We start from the raw sequence: 19,851 nt of genomic DNA, 5'->3' as shown, positions 1-19,851 counted from the left end.
CCTATGTTGCCCCAGCTTGCCAAAGGCTACTGAAGGCAGTCCTAACCAGTCTCGCGTGCTGGGCAACTTGGATTCAGTTACGAAAAGCCACCTGCATTGAGGTGAACACTCTGCTCAGCGTTCTTTCCGGGAGCTCACACTCGCCCCCTCTCTAGGTGAAGCGGGATGTCGAGGTGAGGTCCAAACTGAGCAAAGAGCACAATCGCTCACTTTGCAGTGGTAGTCGTCATAAGAGGCATTGCTTACGACGCCTTGCTAAGGTCTTCGGTCTGTTAGGGAAGTTGCCACACTTAGACGCCTTGAAAGGAAAATTTATTCAGCGAAGTTCCCAGTGTTTTGCGATGGCCTCCCTTCGCAGCGCCAATACAGCAGGGACTCAGGTTTGCTGCTAACTTGGCTAGGTGACCCTGCATACAGAAGCAGCCGTTTCCCTTTGGAAGCTTGGATCCCGGTGTCTTAGGGGCTGCTTGCAAGACCCTGCTATTGCCCAGCAGCTATCCTCTGCCCCTACGCCTGTGTAGGAAGCGAGTATTTTAGCCTGATAAGCAGGGCTCTTGCAACTCTGGAGGAGCGATAATTCTGCAGCCCACGTTCGTCCTGGGAAACCGTGAGACGACCCTTGGCCTCAGTGTAGTGGCGAAATTTGCGCCGGACAAGTTCTGCCTGCCGCAGTTTCCATGAGTTCTCCACCGTTTGGGGGCTTAAATGGGGAGCGAGGAGAGCTGTCGGCTCTCACAGAACTCTGGCCTCCGCACTGTTTGCCATGCAACTGAACTCAAGACCACACGTCTCCTCTCGGCCTGCTGAGAAACAGGCCGCCGTGTAGGCCCTTGTCAACATTTCCTGGCATGCAGAGTCCAAGGCGACACACTGTCCTCTTCCTTGGAAACCTATGTTGCCCCAGCTTGCCAAAGGCTACTGAAGGCAGTCCTAACCAGTCTCGCGTGCTGGGCAACTTGGATTCAGTTACGAAAAGCCACCTGCATTGAGGTGAACACTCTGCTCAGCGTTCTTTCCGGGAGCTCACACTCGCCCCCTCTCTAGGTGAAGCGGGATGTCGAGGTGAGGTCCAAACTGAGCAAAGAGCACAATCGCTCACTTTGCAGTGGTAGTCGTCATAAGAGGCATTGCTTACGACGCCTTGCTAAGGTCTTCGGTCTGTTAGGGAAGTTGCCACACTTAGACGCCTTGAAAGGAAAATTTATTCAGCGAAGTTCCCAGTGTTTTGCGATGGCCTCCCTTCGCAGCGCCAATACAGCAGGGACTCAGGTTTGCTGCTAACTTGGCTAGGTGACCCTGCATACAGAAGCAGCCGTTTCCCTTTGGAAGCTTGGATCCCGGTGTCTTAGGGGCTGCTTGCAAGACCCTGCTATTGCCCAGCAGCTATCCTCTGCCCCTACGCCTGTGTAGGAAGCGAGTATTTTAGCCTGATAAGCAGGGCTCTTGCAACTCTGGAGGAGCGATAATTCTGCAGCCCACGTTCGTCCTGGGAAACCGTGAGACGACCCTTGGCCTCAGTGTAGTGGCGAAATTTGCGCCGGACAAGTTCTGCCTGCCGCAGTTTCCATGAGTTCTCCACCGTTTGGGGGCTTAAATGGGGAGCGAGGAGAGCTGTCGGCTCTCACAGAACTCTGGCCTCCGCACTGTTTGCCATGCAACTGAACTCAAGACCACACGTCTCCTCTCGGCCTGCTGAGAAACAGGCCGCCGTGTAGGCCCTTGTCAACATTTCCTGGCATGCAGAGTCCAAGGCGACACACTGTCCTCTTCCTTGGAAACCTATGTTGCCCCAGCTTGCCAAAGGCTACTGAAGGCAGTCCTAACCAGTCTCGCGTGCTGGGCAACTTGGATTCAGTTACGAAAAGCCACCTGCATTGAGGTGAACACTCTGCTCAGCGTTCTTTCCGGGAGCTCACACTCGCCCCCTCTCTAGGTGAAGCGGGATGTCGAGGTGAGGTCCAAACTGAGCAAAGAGCACAATCGCTCACTTTGCAGTGGTAGTCGTCATAAGAGGCATTGCTTACGACGCCTTGCTAAGGTCTTCGGTCTGTTAGGGAAGTTGCCACACTTAGACGCCTTGAAAGGAAAATTTATTCAGCGAAGTTCCCAGTGTTTTGCGATGGCCTCCCTTCGCAGCGCCAATACAGCAGGGACTCAGGTTTGCTGCTAACTTGGCTAGGTGACCCTGCATACAGAAGCAGCCGTTTCCCTTTGGAAGCTTGGATCCCGGTGTCTTAGGGGCTGCTTGCAAGACCCTGCTATTGCCCAGCAGCTATCCTCTGCCCCTACGCCTGTGTAGGAAGCGAGTATTTTAGCCTGATGAGCAGGGCTCTTGCAACTCTGGAGGAGCGATAATTCTGCAGCCCACGTTCGTCCTGGGAATCCGCAAGGCGAACCTTGGCCTCAGTGTAGTGGCGAAATTTGCGCCGGACAAGTTCTGCCTGCCGCAGTTTCCATGAGTTCTCCACCGTTTGGGGGCATAAATGGAGAGCGAGGAGAGCTGTCGGCTCTCACAGAACTCTGGCCTCCGCACTTTTTGCCATGCAACTGAACTGAAGACCACACGTCGCCTCCCGGCCTGCTGAGAAACAGGCCGCCGTGTAGGCCCTTGTCAGTATTTCCTGGTGTGCAGAGTCCAAGGCGACACACTGTCCTCTAGCTTGGAAACCTACGTTGCCCCAGCTTGCCAAAGGCTACCGAAGGCATTCCTAACCAGTCTCGCCTGCTGGGCAACTTGGATGTAGTTACGAAAAGCCACCTGCATTGAGGTGAACACTCTGCTCAGCGTTCTTTCCGGGAGCTCACACTCGCCCCCTCTGTAGCTGAAGCAGGATGTCGAGGTGAGGTCCAAACTGAGCAAAGAGCACCATCGCTCACTTTGCAGTGGTAGTCGTCGTAAGAGGCATTGCTTACGAAGCCTTGCTAAGGTTCGGTCTGTTAGGGAAGTTGCCACACTTAGACGCCTTGAAAGGAAAATTTATTCAGCGAAGTTCCAAGTGTTTTGCGATAGTCTCCCTTCGCAGCGCCAATACAGCAGGGACTCAGGTTTGCTGCTAACTTGGCTAGGTGACCCTGCATACAGAAGCAGTCCTTTCCCTTTGGAAGCTTGGATCTCGGTTTCTTAGTGGGGGCTTGCAGGACCCTGCTATTGCCCAGCAGCTATCCTCTGCCCCTATGCCTGTGTAGGAAGCGAGTATTCTAGCCTGAGAAGCAGGACTCTTGCAACTCTGGAGGAGCGATAATTCTGCAGCCCACGTTCGTCCTGGGAAACCGCGAGGCGACCCTTGGCCTCAGTGTAGTGGCGAAATTTGCGCCGGACAAGTTCTGCCTGCCGCAGTTTCCATGAGTTCTCCACCGTTTGGGGGCTTAAATGGAGAGCGAGGAGAGCTGTCGGCTCTCACAGAATTCTGGCCTCCGCACTGTTTGCCATGCAACTGAACTCAAGACCACACGTCTCCTCCCGGCCTGCTGAGAAACAGGCCGCCGTGTAGGCCATTCGTAACACTTCTTGGCATGTAGACTCCAAGGCGACACACTGTCCTCTTCCTTGGAAAAATAGGGTGCCCCAGCTTGCCAACGCTCACGAAGGCAGTCCGAGCCAGTCTCATGTGCTGGGCCACTTGCATTCAGTGAGGAAAAGCCACCTGCATTGAGGTGAGCACTCTGCTCAGCGTTCTTCCCGGGAGCTCACAATTGCCACCTCTCTAGGTTAAGCAGGAAGTCGAAGTGAGGACCAACCTGAGCAAAGAGCACAATTCCTCACGTTGCACTAGTAGTCCTCGTGAGAGGAATTGCCAACTACGCCTGGCTAAGGCCTTCCCTGTGTTAAGGAACCAGCCACACTTAGACGCCTTGAAAGGAAAATGTATTCAGCGAAGTTCCCATTGTTTGGCGATGGCCAACTTTTGCAGCGCCAGTACTGCAGGGACTTAGGTTTGCCGCTAACTAGGCTGGGTGACACGGCATACAGAAGCAGGCGTTTCTCTTTGGAAGCTTGGATCCCGGTGTCTTAGGGGCTGCTTGCAAGACCCTGCTATTGCCCAGCAACTATCCTCTGCCCCTACGCCTGTGTAGGAAGCGAGTATTCTAGCCTGAGAAGCAGAGCTCTTGCAACTCTGGAGGAGCGATAATTCTGCAGCCCACGTTCGTCCTGGGAAACCGTGAGACGACCCTTGGCCTCAGTGTAGTGGCGAAATTTGCGCCGGACAAGTTCTGCCTGCCGCAGTTTCCATGAGTTCTCCACCGTTTGGGGGCTTAAATGGGGAGCGAGGAGAGCTGTCGGCTCTCACAGAACTCTGGCCTCCGCACTGTTTGCCATGCAACTGAACTCAAGACCACACGTCTCCTCTCGGCCTGCTGAGAAACAGGCCGCCGTGTAGGCCCTTGTCAACATTTCCTGGCATGCAGAGTCCAAGGCGACACACTGTCCTCTTCCTTGGAAACCTATGTTGCCCCAGCTTGCCAAAGGCTACTGAAGGCAGTCCTAACCAGTCTCGCGTGCTGGGCAACTTGGATTCAGTTACGAAAAGCCACCTGCATTGAGGTGAACACTCTGCTCAGCGTTCTTTCCGGGAGCTCACACTCGCCCCCTCTCTAGGTGAAGCGGGATGTCGAGGTGAGGTCCAAACTGAGCAAAGAGCACAATCGCTCACTTTGCAGTGGTAGTCGTCATAAGAGGCATTGCTTACGACGCCTTGCTAAGGTCTTCGGTCTGTTAGGGAAGTTGCCACACTTAGACGCCTTGAAAGGAAAATTTATTCAGCGAAGTTCCCAGTGTTTTGCGATGGCCTCCCTTCGCAGCGCCAATACAGCAGGGACTCAGGTTTGCTGCTAACTTGGCTAGGTGACCCTGCATACAGAAGCAGCCGTTTCCCTTTGGAAGCTTGGATCCCGGTGTCTTAGGGGCTGCTTGCAAGACCCTGCTATTGCCCAGCAACTATCCTCTGCCCCTACGCCTGTGTAGGAAGCGAGTATTTTAGCCTGATAAGCAGGGCTCTTGCAACTCTGGAGGAGCGATAATTCTGCAGCCCACGTTCGTCCTGGGAAACCGTGAGACGACCCTTGGCCTCAGTGTAGTGGCGAAATTTGCGCCGGACAAGTTCTGCCTGCCGCAGTTTCCATGAGTTCTCCACCGTTTGGGGGCTTAAATGGGGAGCGAGGAGAGCTGTCGGCTCTCACAGAACTCTGGCCTCCGCACTGTTTGCCATGCAACTGAACTCAAGACCACACGTCTCCTCTCGGCCTGCTGAGAAACAGGCCGCCGTGTAGGCCCTTGTCAACATTTCCTGGCATGCAGAGTCCAAGGCGACACACTGTCCTCTTCCTTGGAAACCTATGTTGCCCCAGCTTGCCAAAGGCTACTGAAGGCAGTCCTAACCAGTCTCGCGTGCTGGGCAACTTGGATTCAGTTACGAAAAGCCACCTGCATTGAGGTGAACACTCTGCTCAGCGTTCTTTCCGGGAGCTCACACTCGCCCCCTCTCTAGGTGAAGCGGGATGTCGAGGTGAGGTCCAAACTGAGCAAAGAGCACAATCGCTCACTTTGCAGTGGTAGTCGTCATAAGAGGCATTGCTTACGACGCCTTGCTAAGGTCTTCGGTCTGTTAGGGAAGTTGCCACACTTAGACGCCTTGAAAGGAAAATTTATTCAGCGAAGTTCCCAGTGTTTTGCGATGGCCTCCCTTCGCAGCGCCAATACAGCAGGGACTCAGGTTTGCTGCTAACTTGGCTAGGTGACCCTGCATACAGAAGCAGCCGTTTCCCTTTGGAAGCTTGGATCCCGGTGTCTTAGGGGCTGCTTGCAAGACCCTGCTATTGCCCAGCAGCTATCCTCTGCCCCTACGCCTGTGTAGGAAGCGAGTATTTTAGCCTGATAAGCAGGGCTCTTGCAACTCTGGAGGAGCGATAATTCTGCAGCCCACGTTCGTCCTGGGAAACCGTGAGACGACCCTTGGCCTCAGTGTAGTGGCGAAATTTGCGCCGGACAAGTTCTGCCTGCCGCAGTTTCCATGAGTTCTCCACCGTTTGGGGGCTTAAATGGGGAGCGAGGAGAGCTGTCGGCTCTCACAGAACTCTGGCCTCCGCACTGTTTGCCATGCAACTGAACTCAAGACCACACGTCTCCTCTCGGCCTGCTGAGAAACAGGCCGCCGTGTAGGCCCTTGTCAACATTTCCTGGCATGCAGAGTCCAAGGCGACACACTGTCCTCTTCCTTGGAAACCTATGTTGCCCCAGCTTGCCAAAGGCTACTGAAGGCAGTCCTAACCAGTCTCGCGTGCTGGGCAACTTGGATTCAGTTACGAAAAGCCACCTGCATTGAGGTGAACACTCTGCTCAGCGTTCTTTCCGGGAGCTCACACTCGCCCCCTCTCTAGGTGAAGCGGGATGTCGAGGTGAGGTCCAAACTGAGCAAAGAGCACAATCGCTCACTTTGCAGTGGTAGTCGTCATAAGAGGCATTGCTTACGACGCCTTGCTAAGGTCTTCGGTCTGTTAGGGAAGTTGCCACACTTAGACGCCTTGAAAGGAAAATTTATTCAGCGAAGTTCCCAGTGTTTTGCGATGGCCTCCCTTCGCAGCGCCAATACAGCAGGGACTCAGGTTTGCTGCTAACTTGGCTAGGTGACCCTGCATACAGAAGCAGCCGTTTCCCTTTGGAAGCTTGGATCCCGGTGTCTTAGGGGCTGCTTGCAAGACCCTGCTATTGCCCAGCAGCTATCCTCTGCCCCTACGCCTGTGTAGGAAGCGAGTATTTTAGCCTGATAAGCAGGGCTCTTGCAACTCTGGAGGAGCGATAATTCTGCAGCCCACGTTCGTCCTGGGAAACCGTGAGACGACCCTTGGCCTCAGTGTAGTGGCGAAATTTGCGCCGGACAAGTTCTGCCTGCCGCAGTTTCCATGAGTTCTCCACCGTTTGGGGGCTTAAATGGGGAGCGAGGAGAGCTGTCGGCTCTCACAGAACTCTGGCCTCCGCACTTTTTGCCATGCAACTGAACTGAAGACCACACGTCGCCTCCCGGCCTGCTGAGAAACAGGCCGCCGTGTAGGCCCTTGTCAGTATTTCCTGGTGTGCAGAGTCCAAGGCGACACACTGTCCTCTAGCTTGGAAACCTACGTTGCCCCAGCTTGCCAAAGGCTACCGAAGGCATTCCTAACCAGTCTCGCCTGCTGGGCAACTTGGATGTAGTTACGAAAAGCCACCTGCATTGAGGTGAACACTCTGCTCAGCGTTCTTTCCGGGAGCTCACACTCGCCCCCTCTGTAGCTGAAGCAGGATGTCGAGGTGAGGTCCAAACTGAGCAAAGAGCACCATCGCTCACTTTGCAGTGGTAGTCGTCGTAAGAGGCATTGCTTACGAAGCCTTGCTAAGGTTCGGTCTGTTAGGGAAGTTGCCACACTTAGACGCCTTGAAAGGAAAATTTATTCAGCGAAGTTCCAAGTGTTTTGCGATAGTCTCCCTTCGCAGCGCCAATACAGCAGGGACTCAGGTTTGCTGCTAACTTGGCTAGGTGACCCTGCATACAGAAGCAGTCCTTTCCCTTTGGAAGCTTGGATCTCGGTTTCTTAGTGGGGGCTTGCAGGACCCTGCTATTGCCCAGCAGCTATCCTCTGCCCCTATGCCTGTGTAGGAAGCGAGTATTCTAGCCTGAGAAGCAGGACTCTTGCAACTCTGGAGGAGCGATAATTCTGCAGCCCACGTTCGTCCTGGGAAACCGCGAGGCGACCCTTGGCCTCAGTGTAGTGGCGAAATTTGCGCCGGACAAGTTCTGCCTGCCGCAGTTTCCATGAGTTCTCCACCGTTTGGGGGCTTAAATGGAGAGCGAGGAGAGCTGTCGGCTCTCACAGAATTCTGGCCTCCGCACTGTTTGCCATGCAACTGAACTCAAGACCACACGTCTCCTCCCGGCCTGCTGAGAAACAGGCCGCCGTGTAGGCCATTCGTAACACTTCTTGGCATGTAGACTCCAAGGCGACACACTGTCCTCTTCCTTGGAAAAATAGGGTGCCCCAGCTTGCCAACGCTCACGAAGGCAGTCCGAGCCAGTCTCATGTGCTGGGCCACTTGCATTCAGTGAGGAAAAGCCACCTGCATTGAGGTGAGCACTCTGCTCAGCGTTCTTCCCGGGAGCTCACAATTGCCACCTCTCTAGGTTAAGCAGGAAGTCGAAGTGAGGACCAACCTGAGCAAAGAGCACAATTCCTCACTTTGCTTTAGGTTCAGAAGGAAGTCGAAGTGAGGACCAACCTGAGCAAAGAGCACAATTCCTCACGTTGCACTAGTAGTCCTCGTGAGAGGAATTGCCAACTACGCCTGGCTAAGGCCTTCCCTGTGTTAAGGAACCAGCCACACTTAGACGCCTTGAAAGGAAAATGTATTCAGCGAAGTTCCCATTGTTTGGCGATGGCCAACTTTTGCAGCGCCAGTACTGCAGGGACTTAGGTTTGCCGCTAACTAGGCTGGGTGACACGGCATACAGAAGCAGGCGTTTCTCTTTGGAAGCTTGGATCCCGGTGTCTTAGGGGCTGCTTGCAAGACCCTGCTATTGCCCAGCAACTATCCTCTGCCCCTACGCCTGTGTAGGAAGCGAGTATTCTAGCCTGAGAAGCAGAGCTCTTGCAACTCTGGAGGAGCGATAATTCTGCAGCCCACGTTCGTCCTGGGAAACCGTGAGACGACCCTTGGCCTCAGTGTAGTGGCGAAATTTGCGCCGGACAAGTTCTGCCTGCCGCAGTTTCCATGAGTTCTCCACCGTTTGGGGGCTTAAATGGGGAGCGAGGAGAGCTGTCGGCTCTCACAGAACTCTGGCCTCCGCACTGTTTGCCATGCAACTGAACTCAAGACCACACGTCTCCTCTCGGCCTGCTGAGAAACAGGCCGCCGTGTAGGCCCTTGTCAACATTTCCTGGCATGCAGAGTCCAAGGCGACACACTGTCCTCTTCCTTGGAAACCTATGTTGCCCCAGCTTGCCAAAGGCTACTGAAGGCAGTCCTAACCAGTCTCGCGTGCTGGGCAACTTGGATTCAGTTACGAAAAGCCACCTGCATTGAGGTGAACACTCTGCTCAGCGTTCTTTCCGGGAGCTCACACTCGCCCCCTCTCTAGGTGAAGCGGGATGTCGAGGTGAGGTCCAAACTGAGCAAAGAGCACAATCGCTCACTTTGCAGTGGTAGTCGTCATAAGAGGCATTGCTTACGACGCCTTGCTAAGGTCTTCGGTCTGTTAGGGAAGTTGCCACACTTAGACGCCTTGAAAGGAAAATTTATTCAGCGAAGTTCCCAGTGTTTTGCGATGGCCTCCCTTCGCAGCGCCAATACAGCAGGGACTCAGGTTTGCTGCTAACTTGGCTAGGTGACCCTGCATACAGAAGCAGTCCTTTCCCTTTGGAAGCTTGGATCCCGGTGTCTTAGGGGCTGCTTGCAAGACCCTGCTATTGCCCAGCAGCTATCCTCTGCCCCTACGCCTGTGTAGGAAGCGAGTATTTTAGCCTGATGAGCAGGGCTCTTGCAACTCTGGAGGAGCGATAATTCTGCAGCCCACGTTCGTCCTGGGAATCCGCAAGGCGAACCTTGGCCTCAGTGTAGTGGCGAAATTTGCGCCGGACAAGTTCTGCCTGCCGCAGTTTCCATGAGTTCTCCACCGTTTGGGGGCATAAATGGAGAGCGAGGAGAGCTGTCGGCTCTCACAGAACTCTGGCCTCCGCACTTTTTGCCATGCAACTGAACTGAAGACCACACGTCGCCTCCCGGCCTGCTGAGAAACAGGCCGCCGTGTAGGCCCTTGTCAGTATTTCCTGGTGTGCAGAGTCCAAGGCGACACACTGTCCTCTAGCTTGGAAACCTACGTTGCCCCAGCTTGCCAAAGGCTACCGAAGGCATTCCTAACCAGTCTCGCCTGCTGGGCAACTTGGATGTAGTTACGAAAAGCCACCTGCATTGAGGTGAACACTCTGCTCAGCGTTCTTTCCGGGAGCTCACACTCGCCCCCTCTGTAGCTGAAGCAGGATGTCGAGGTGAGGTCCAAACTGAGCAAAGAGCACCATCGCTCACTTTGCAGTGGTAGTCGTCGTAAGAGGCATTGCTTACGAAGCCTTGCTAAGGTTCGGTCTGTTAGGGAAGTTGCCACACTTAGACGCCTTGAAAGGAAAATTTATTCAGCGAAGTTCCAAGTGTTTTGCGATAGTCTCCCTTCGCAGCGCCAATACAGCAGGGACTCAGGTTTGCTGCTAACTTGGCTAGGTGACCCTGCATACAGAAGCAGTCCTTTCCCTTTGGAAGCTTGGATCTCGGTTTCTTAGTGGGGGCTTGCAGGACCCTGCTATTGCCCAGCAGCTATCCTCTGCCCCTATGCCTGTGTAGGAAGCGAGTATTCTAGCCTGAGAAGCAGGACTCTTGCAACTCTGGAGGAGCGATAATTCTGCAGCCCACGTTCGTCCTGGGAAACCGCGAGGCGACCCTTGGCCTCAGTGTAGTGGCGAAATTTGCGCCGGACAAGTTCTGCCTGCCGCAGTTTCCATGAGTGCTCCACCGTTTGGGGGCTTAAATGGAGAGCGAGGAGAGCTGTCGGCTCTCACAGAATTCTGGCCTCCGCACTGTTTGCCATGCAACTGAACTCAAGACCACACGTCTCCTCCCGGCCTGCTGAGAAACAGGCCGCCGTGTAGGCCATTCGTAACACTTCTTGGCATGTAGACTCCAAGGCGACACACTGTCCTCTTCCTTGGAAAAATAGGGTGCCCCAGCTTGCCAACGCTCACGAAGGCAGTCCGAGCCAGTCTCATGTGCTGGGCCACTTGCATTCAGTGAGGAAAAGCCACCTGCATTGAGGTGAGCACTCTGCTCAGCGTTCTTCCCGGGAGCTCACAATTGCCACCTCTCTAGGTTAAGCAGGAAGTCGAAGTGAGGACCAACCTGAGCAAAGAGCACAATTCCTCACTTTGCTTTAGGTTCAGAAGGAAGTCGAAGTGAGGACCAACCTGAGCAAAGAGCACAATTCCTCACGTTGCACTAGTAGTCCTCGTGAGAGGAATTGCCAACTACGCCTGGCTAAGGCCTTCCCTGTGTTAAGGAACCAGCCACACTTAGACGCCTTGAAAGGAAAATGTATTCAGCGAAGTTCCCATTGTTTGGCGATGGCCAACTTTTGCAGCGCCAGTACTGCAGGGACTTAGGTTTGCCGCTAACTAGGCTGGGTGACACGGCATACAGAAGCAGGCGTTTCTCTTTGGAAGCTTGGATCCCGGTGTCTTAGGGGCTGCTTGCAAGACCCTGCTATTGCCCAGCAACTATCCTCTGCCCCTACGCCTGTGTAGGAAGCGAGTATTCTAGCCTGAGAAGCAGAGCTCTTGCAACTCTGGAGGAGCGATAATTCTGCAGCCCACGTTCGTCCTGGGAAACCGTGAGACGACCCTTGGCCTCAGTGTAGTGGCGAAATTTGCGCCGGACAAGTTCTGCCTGCCGCAGTTTCCATGAGTTCTCCACCGTTTGGGGGCTTAAATGGGGAGCGAGGAGAGCTGTCGGCTCTCACAGAACTCTGGCCTCCGCACTGTTTGCCATGCAACTGAACTCAAGACCACACGTCTCCTCTCGGCCTGCTGAGAAACAGGCCGCCGTGTAGGCCCTTGTCAACATTTCCTGGCATGCAGAGTCCAAGGCGACACACTGTCCTCTTCCTTGGAAACCTATGTTGCCCCAGCTTGCCAAAGGCTACTGAAGGCAGTCCTAACCAGTCTCGCGTGCTGGGCAACTTGGATTCAGTTACGAAAAGCCACCTGCATTGAGGTGAACACTCTGCTCAGCGTTCTTTCCGGGAGCTCACACTCGCCCCCTCTCTAGGTGAAGCGGGATGTCGAGGTGAGGTCCAAACTGAGCAAAGAGCACAATCGCTCACTTTGCAGTGGTAGTCGTCATAAGAGGCATTGCTTACGACGCCTTGCTAAGGTCTTCGGTCTGTTAGGGAAGTTGCCACACTTAGACGCCTTGAAAGGAAAATTTATTCAGCGAAGTTCCCAGTGTTTTGCGATGGCCTCCCTTCGCAGCGCCAATACAGCAGGGACTCAGGTTTGCTGCTAACTTGGCTAGGTGACCCTGCATACAGAAGCAGTCCTTTCCCTTTGGAAGCTTGGATCCCGGTGTCTTAGGGGCTGCTTGCAAGACCCTGCTATTGCCCAGCAGCTATCCTCTGCCCCTACGCCTGTGTAGGAAGCGAGTATTTTAGCCTGATAAGCAGGGCTCTTGCAACTCTGGAGGAGCGATAATTCTGCAGCCCACGTTCGTCCTGGGAAACCGTGAGACGACCCTTGGCCTCAGTGTAGTGGCGAAATTTGCGCCGGACAAGTTCTGCCTGCCGCAGTTTCCATGAGTTCTCCACCGTTTGGGGGCTTAAATGGGGAGCGAGGAGAGCTGTCGGCTCTCACAGAACTCTGGCCTCCGCACTGTTTGCCATGCAACTGAACTCAAGACCACACGTCTCCTCTCGGCCTGCTGAGAAACAGGCCGCCGTGTAGGCCCTTGTCAACATTTCCTGGCATGCAGAGTCCAAGGCGACACACTGTCCTCTTCCTTGGAAACCTATGTTGCCCCAGCTTGCCAAAGGCTACTGAAGGCAGTCCTAACCAGTCTCGCGTGCTGGGCAACTTGGATTCAGTTACGAAAAGCCACCTGCATTGAGGTGAACACTCTGCTCAGCGTTCTTTCTGGGAGCTCACACTCGCCCCCTCTCTAGGTGAAGCGGGATGTCGAGGTGAGGTCCAAACTGAGCAAAGAGCACAATCGCTCACTTTGCAGTGGTAGTCGTCATAAGAGGCATTGCTTACGACGCCTTGCTAAGGTCTTCGGTCTGTTAGGGAAGTTGCCACACTTAGACGCCTTGAAAGGAAAATTTATTCAGCGAAGTTCCCAGTGTTTTGCGATGGCCTCCCTTCGCAGCGCCAATACAGCAGGGACTCAGGTTTGCTGCTAACTTGGCTAGGTGACCCTGCATACAGAAGCAGCCGTTTCCCTTTGGAAGCTTGGATCCCGGTGTCTTAGGGGCTGCTTGCAAGACCCTGCTATTGCCCAGCAGCTATCCTCTGCCCCTACGCCTGTGTAGGAAGCGAGTATTTTAGCCTGATAAGCAGGGCTCTTGCAACTCTGGAGGAGCGATAATTCTGCAGCCCACGTTCGTCCTGGGAAACCGTGAGACGACCCTTGGCCTCAGTGTAGTGGCGAAATTTGCGCCGGACAAGTTCTGCCTGCCGCAGTTTCCATGAGTTCTCCACCGTTTGGGGGCTTAAATGGGGAGCGAGGAGAGCTGTCGGCTCTCACAGAACTCTGGCCTCCGCACTGTTTGCCATGCAACTGAACTCAAGACCACACGTCTCCTCTCGGCCTGCTGAGAAACAGGCCGCCGTGTAGGCCCTTGTCAACATTTCCTGGCATGCAGAGTCCAAGGCGACACACTGTCCTCTTCCTTGGAAACCTATGTTGCCCCAGCTTGCCAAAGGCTACTGAAGGCAGTCCTAACCAGTCTCGCGTGCTGGGCAACTTGGATTCAGTTACGAAAAGCCACCTGCATTGAGGTGAACACTCTGCTCAGCGTTCTTTCCGGGAGCTCACACTCGCCCCCTCTCTAGGTGAAGCGGGATGTCGAGGTGAGGTCCAAACTGAGCAAAGAGCACAATCGCTCACTTTGCAGTGGTAGTCGTCATAAGAGGCATTGCTTACGACGCCTTGCTAAGGTCTTCGGTCTGTTAGGGAAGTTGCCACACTTAGACGCCTTGAAAGGAAAATTTATTCAGCGAAGTTCCCAGTGTTTTGCGATGGCCTCCCTTCGCAGCGCCAATACAGCAGGGACTCAGGTTTGCTGCTAACTTGGCTAGGTGACCCTGCATACAGAAGCAGCCGTTTCCCTTTGGAAGCTTGGATCCCGGTGTCTTAGGGGCTGCTTGCAAGACCCTGCTATTGCCCAGCAGCTATCCTCTGCCCCTACGCCTGTGTAGGAAGCGAGTATTTTAGCCTGATAAGCAGGGCTCTTGCAACTCTGGAGGAGCGATAATTCTGCAGCCCACGTTCGTCCTGGGAAACCGTGAGACGACCCTTGGCCTCAGTGTAGTGGCGAAATTTGCGCCGGACAAGTTCTGCCTGCCGCAGTTTCCATGAGTTCTCCACCGTTTGGGGGCTTAAATGGGGAGCGAGGAGAGCTGTCGGCTCTCACAGAACTCTGGCCTCCGCACTGTTTGCCATGCAACTGAACTCAAGACCACACGTCTCCTCTCGGCCTGCTGAGAAACAGGCCGCCGTGTAGGCCCTTGTCAACATTTCCTGGCATGCAGAGTCCAAGGCGACACACTGTCCTCTTCCTTGGAAACCTATGTTGCCCCAGCTTGCCAAAGGCTACTGAAGGCAGTCCTAACCAGTCTCGCGTGCTGGGCAACTTGGATTCAGTTACGAAAAGCCACCTGCATTGAGGTGAACACTCTGCTCAGCGTTCTTTCCGGGAGCTCACACTCGCCCCCTCTCTAGGTGAAGCGGGATGTCGAGGTGAGGTCCAAACTGAGCAAAGAGCACAATCGCTCACTTTGCAGTGGTAGTCGTCATAAGAGGCATTGCTTACGACGCCTTGCTAAGGTCTTCGGTCTGTTAGGGAAGTTGCCACACTTAGACGCCTTGAAAGGAAAATTTATTCAGCGAAGTTCCCAGTGTTTTGCGATGGCCTCCCTTCGCAGCGCCAATACAGCAGGGACTCAGGTTTGCTGCTAACTTGGCTAGGTGACCCTGCATACAGAAGCAGCCGTTTCCCTTTGGAAGCTTGGATCCCGGTGTCTTAGGGGCTGCTTGCAAGACCCTGCTATTGCCCAGCAGCTATCCTCTGCCCCTACGCCTGTGTAGGAAGCGAGTATTTTAGCCTGATAAGCAGGGCTCTTGCAACTCTGGAGGAGCGATAATTCTGCAGCCCACGTTCGTCCTGGGAAACCGTGAGACGACCCTTGGCCTCAGTGTAGTGGCGAAATTTGCGCCGGACAAGTTCTGCCTGCCGCAGTTTCCATGAGTTCTCCACCGTTTGGGGGCTTAAATGGGGAGCGAGGAGAGCTGTCGGCTCTCACAGAACTCTGGCCTCCGCACTGTTTGCCATGCAACTGAACTCAAGACCACACGTCTCCTCTCGGCCTGCTGAGAAACAGGCCGCCGTGTAGGCCCTTGTCAACATTTCCTGGCATGCAGAGTCCAAGGCGACACACTGTCCTCTTCCTTGGAAACCTATGTTGCCCCAGCTTGCCAAAGGCTACTGAAGGCAGTCCTAACCAGTCTCGCGTGCTGGGCAACTTGGATTCAGTTACGAAAAGCCACCTGCATTGAGGTGAACACTCTGCTCAGCGTTCTTTCTGGGAGCTCACACTCGCCCCCTCTCTAGGTGAAGCGGGATGTCGAGGTGAGGTCCAAACTGAGCAAAGAGCACAATCGCTCACTTTGCAGTGGTAGTCGTCATAAGAGGCATTGCTTACGACGCCTTGCTAAGGTCTTCGGTCTGTTAGGGAAGTTGCCACACTTAGACGCCTTGAAAGGAAAATTTATTCAGCGAAGTTCCCAGTGTTTTGCGATGGCCTCCCTTCGCAGCGCCAATACAGCAGGGACTCAGGTTTGCTGCTAACTTGGCTAGGTGACCCTGCATACAGAAGCAGCCGTTTCCCTTTGGAAGCTTGGATCCCGGTGTCTTAGGGGCTGCTTGCAAGACCCTGCTATTGCCCAGCAACTATCCTCTGCCCCTACGCCTGTGTAGGAAGCGAGTATTTTAGCCTGATGAGCAGGGCTCTTGCAACTCTGGAGGAGCGATAATTCTGCAGCCCACGTTCGTCCTGGGAAACCGTGAGACGACCCTTGGCCTCAGTGTAGTGGCGAAATTTGCGCCGGACAAGTTCTGCCTGCCGCAGTTTCCATGAGTTCTCCACCGTTTGGGGGCTTAAATGGGGAGCGAGGAGAGCTGTCGGCTCTCACAGAACTCTGGCCTCCGCACTGTTTGCCATGCAACTGAACTCAAGACCACACGTCTCCTCTCGGCCTGCTGAGAAACAGGCCGCCGTGTAGGCCCTTGTCAACATTTCCTGGCATGCAGAGTCCAAGGCGACACACTGTCCTCTTCCTTGGAAACCTATGTTGCCCCAGCTTGCCAAAGGCTACTGAAGGCAGTCCTAACCAGTCTCGCGTGCTGGGCAACTTGGATTCAGTTACGAAAAGCCACCTGCATTGAGGTGAACACTCTGCTCAGCGTTCTTTCCGGGAGCTCACACTCGCCCCCTCTCTAGGTGAAGCGGGATGTCGAGGTGAGGTCCAAACTGAGCAAAGAGCACAATCGCTCACTTTGCAGTGGTAGTCGTCATAAGAGGCATTGCTTACGACGCCTTGCTAAGGTCTTCGGTCTGTTAGGGAAGTTGCCACACTTAGACGCCTTGAAAGGAAAATTTATTCAGCGAAGTTCCCAGTGTTTTGCGATGGCCTCCCTTCGCAGCGCCAATACAGCAGGGACTCAGGTTTGCTGCTAACTTGGCTAGGTGACCCTGCATACAGAAGCAGCCGTTTCCCTTTGGAAGCTTGGATCCCGGTGTCTTAGGGGCTGCTTGCAAGACCCTGCTATTGCCCAGCAGCTATCCTCTGCCCCTACGCCTGTGTAGGAAGCGAGTATTTTAGCCTGATGAGCAGGGCTCTTGCAACTCTGGAGGAGCGATAATTCTGCAGCCCACGTTCGTCCTGGGAAACCGTGAGACGACCCTTGGCCTCAGTGTAGTGGCGAAATTTGCGCCGGACAAGTTCTGCCTGCCGCAGTTTCCATGAGTTCTCCACCGTTTGGGGGCTTAAATGGGGAGCGAGGAGAGCTGTCGGCTCTCACAGAACTCTGGCCTCCGCACTGTTTGCCATGCAACTGAACTCAAGACCACACGTCTCCTCTCGGCCTGCTGAGAAACAGGCCGCCGTGTAGGCCCTTGTCAACATTTCCTGGCATGCAGAGTCCAAGGCGACACACTGTCCTCTTCCTTGGAAACCTATGTTGCCCCAGCTTGCCAAAGGCTACTGAAGGCAGTCCTAACCAGTCTCGCGTGCTGGGCAACTTGGATTCAGTTACGAAAAGCCACCTGCATTGAGGTGAACACTCTGCTCAGCGTTCTTTCCGGGAGCTCACACTCGCCCCCTCTCTAGGTGAAGCGGGATGTCGAGGTGAGGTCCAAACTGAGCAAAGAGCACAATCGCTCACTTTGCAGTGGTAGTCGTCATAAGAGGCATTGCTTACGACGCCTTGCTAAGGTCTTCGGTCTGTTAGGGAAGTTGCCACACTTAGACGCCTTGAAAGGAAAATTTATTCAGCGAAGTTCCCAGTGTTTTGCGATGGCCTCCCTTCGCAGCGCCAATACAGCAGGGACTCAGGTTTGCTGCTAACTTGGCTAGGTGACCCTGCATACAGAAGCAGCCGTTTCCCTTTGGAAGCTTGGATCCCGGTGTCTTAGGGGCTGCTTGCAAGACCCTGCTATTGCCCAGCAGCTATCCTCTGCCCCTACGCCTGTGTAGGAAGCGAGTATTTTAGCCTGATAAGCAGGGCTCTTGCAACTCTGGAGGAGCGATAATTCTGCAGCCCACGTTCGTCCTGGGAAACCGTGAGACGACCCTTGGCCTCAGTGTAGTGGCGAAATTTGCGCCGGACAAGTTCTGCCTGCCGCAGTTTCCATGAGTTCTCCACCGTTTGGGGGCTTAAATGGGGAGCGAGGAGAGCTGTCGGCTCTCACAGAACTCTGGCCTCCGCACTGTTTGCCATGCAACTGAACTCAAGACCACACGTCTCCTCTCGGCCTGCTGAGAAACAGGCCGCCGTGTAGGCCCTTGTCAACATTTCCTGGCATGCAGAGTCCAAGGCGACACACTGTCCTCTTCCTTGGAAACCTATGTTGCCCCAGCTTGCCAAAGGCTACTGAAGGCAGTCCTAACCAGTCTCGCGTGCTGGGCAACTTGGATTCAGTTACGAAAAGCCACCTGCATTGAGGTGAACACTCTGCTCAGCGTTCTTTCCGGGAGCTCACACTCGCCCCCTCTCTAGGTGAAGCGGGATGTCGAGGTGAGGTCCAAACTGAGCAAAGAGCACAATCGCTCACTTTGCAGTGGTAGTCGTCATAAGAGGCATTGCTTACGACGCCTTGCTAAGGTCTTCGGTCTGTTAGGGAAGTTGCCACACTTAGACGCCTTGAAAGGAAAATTTATTCAGCGAAGTTCCCAGTGTTTTGCGATGGCCTCCCTTCGCAGCGCCAATACAGCAGGGACTCAGGTTTGCTGCTAACTTGGCTAGGTGACCCTGCATACAGAAGCAGCCGTTTCCCTTTGGAAGCTTGGATCCCGGTGTCTTAGGGGCTGCTTGCAAGACCCTGCTATTGCCCAGCAGCTATCCTCTGCCCCTACGCCTGTGTAGGAAGCGAGTATTTTAGCCTGATAAGCAGGGCTCTTGCAACTCTGGAGGAGCGATAATTCTGCAGCCCACGTTCGTCCTGGGAAACCGTGAGACGACCCTTGGCCTCAGTGTAGTGGCGAAATTTGCGCCGGACAAGTTCTGCCTGCCGCAGTTTCCATGAGTTCTCCACCGTTTGGGGGCTTAAATGGGGAGCGAGGAGAGCTGTCGGCTCTCACAGAACTCTGGCCTCCGCACTGTTTGCCATGCAACTGAACTCAAGACCACACGTCTCCTCTCGGCCTGCTGAGAAACAGGCCGCCGTGTAGGCCCTTGTCAACATTTCCTGGCATGCAGAGTCCAAGGCGACACACTGTCCTCTTCCTTGGAAACCTATGTTGCCCCAGCTTGCCAAAGGCTACTGAAGGCAGTCCTAACCAGTCTCGCGTGCTGGGCAACTTGGATTCAGTTACGAAAAGCCACCTGCATTGAGGTGAACACTCTGCTCAGCGTTCTTTCCGGGAGCTCACACTCGCCCCCTCTCTAGGTGAAGCGGGATGTCGAGGTGAGGTCCAAACTGAGCAAAGAGCACAATCGCTCACTTTGCAGTGGTAGTCGTCATAAGAGGCATTGCTTACGACGCCTTGCTAAGGTCTTCGGTCTGTTAGGGAAGTTGCCACACTTAGACGCCTTGAAAGGAAAATTTATTCAGCGAAGTTCCCAGTGTTTTGCGATGGCCTCCCTTCGCAGCGCCAATACAGCAGGGACTCAGGTTTGCTGCTAACTTGGCTAGGTGACCCTGCATACAGAAGCAGCCGTTTCCCTTTGGAAGCTTGGATCCCGGTGTCTTAGGGGCTGCTTGCAAGACCCTGCTATTGCCCAGCAGCTATCCTCTGCCCCTACGCCTGTGTAGGAAGCGAGTATTTTAGCCTGATAAGCAGGGCTCTTGCAACTCTGGAGGAGCGATAATTCTGCAGCCCACGTTCGTCCTGGGAAACCGTGAGACGACCCTTGGCCTCAGTGTAGTGGCGAAATTTGCGCCGGACAAGTTCTGCCTGCCGCAGTTTCCATGAGTTCTCCACCGTTTGGGGGCTTAAATGGGGAGCGAGGAGAGCTGTCGGCTCTCACAGAACTCTGGCCTCCGCACTGTTTGCCATGCAACTGAACTCAAGACCACACGTCTCCTCTCGGCCTGCTGAGAAACAGGCCGCCGTGTAGGCCCTTGTCAACATTTCCTGGCATGCAGAGTCCAAGGCGACACACTGTCCTCTTCCTTGGAAACCTATGTTGCCCCAGCTTGCCAAAGGCTACTGAAGGCAGTCCTAACCAGTCTCGCGTGCTGGGCAACTTGGATTCAGTTACGAAAAGCCACCTGCATTGAGGTGAACACTCTGCTCAGCGTTCTTTCCGGGAGCTCACACTCGCCCCCTCTCTAGGTGAAGCGGGATGTCGA

The sequence above is a fragment of the Orcinus orca genome, chromosome 7 (genome assembly GCF_937001465.1).
Source record: "Orcinus orca chromosome 7, mOrcOrc1.1, whole genome shotgun sequence".
In the NCBI taxonomy this organism is placed as follows: Eukaryota; Metazoa; Chordata; class Mammalia; order Artiodactyla; family Delphinidae; genus Orcinus; species Orcinus orca.
This window is presented reverse-complemented; position numbering follows the sequence as displayed.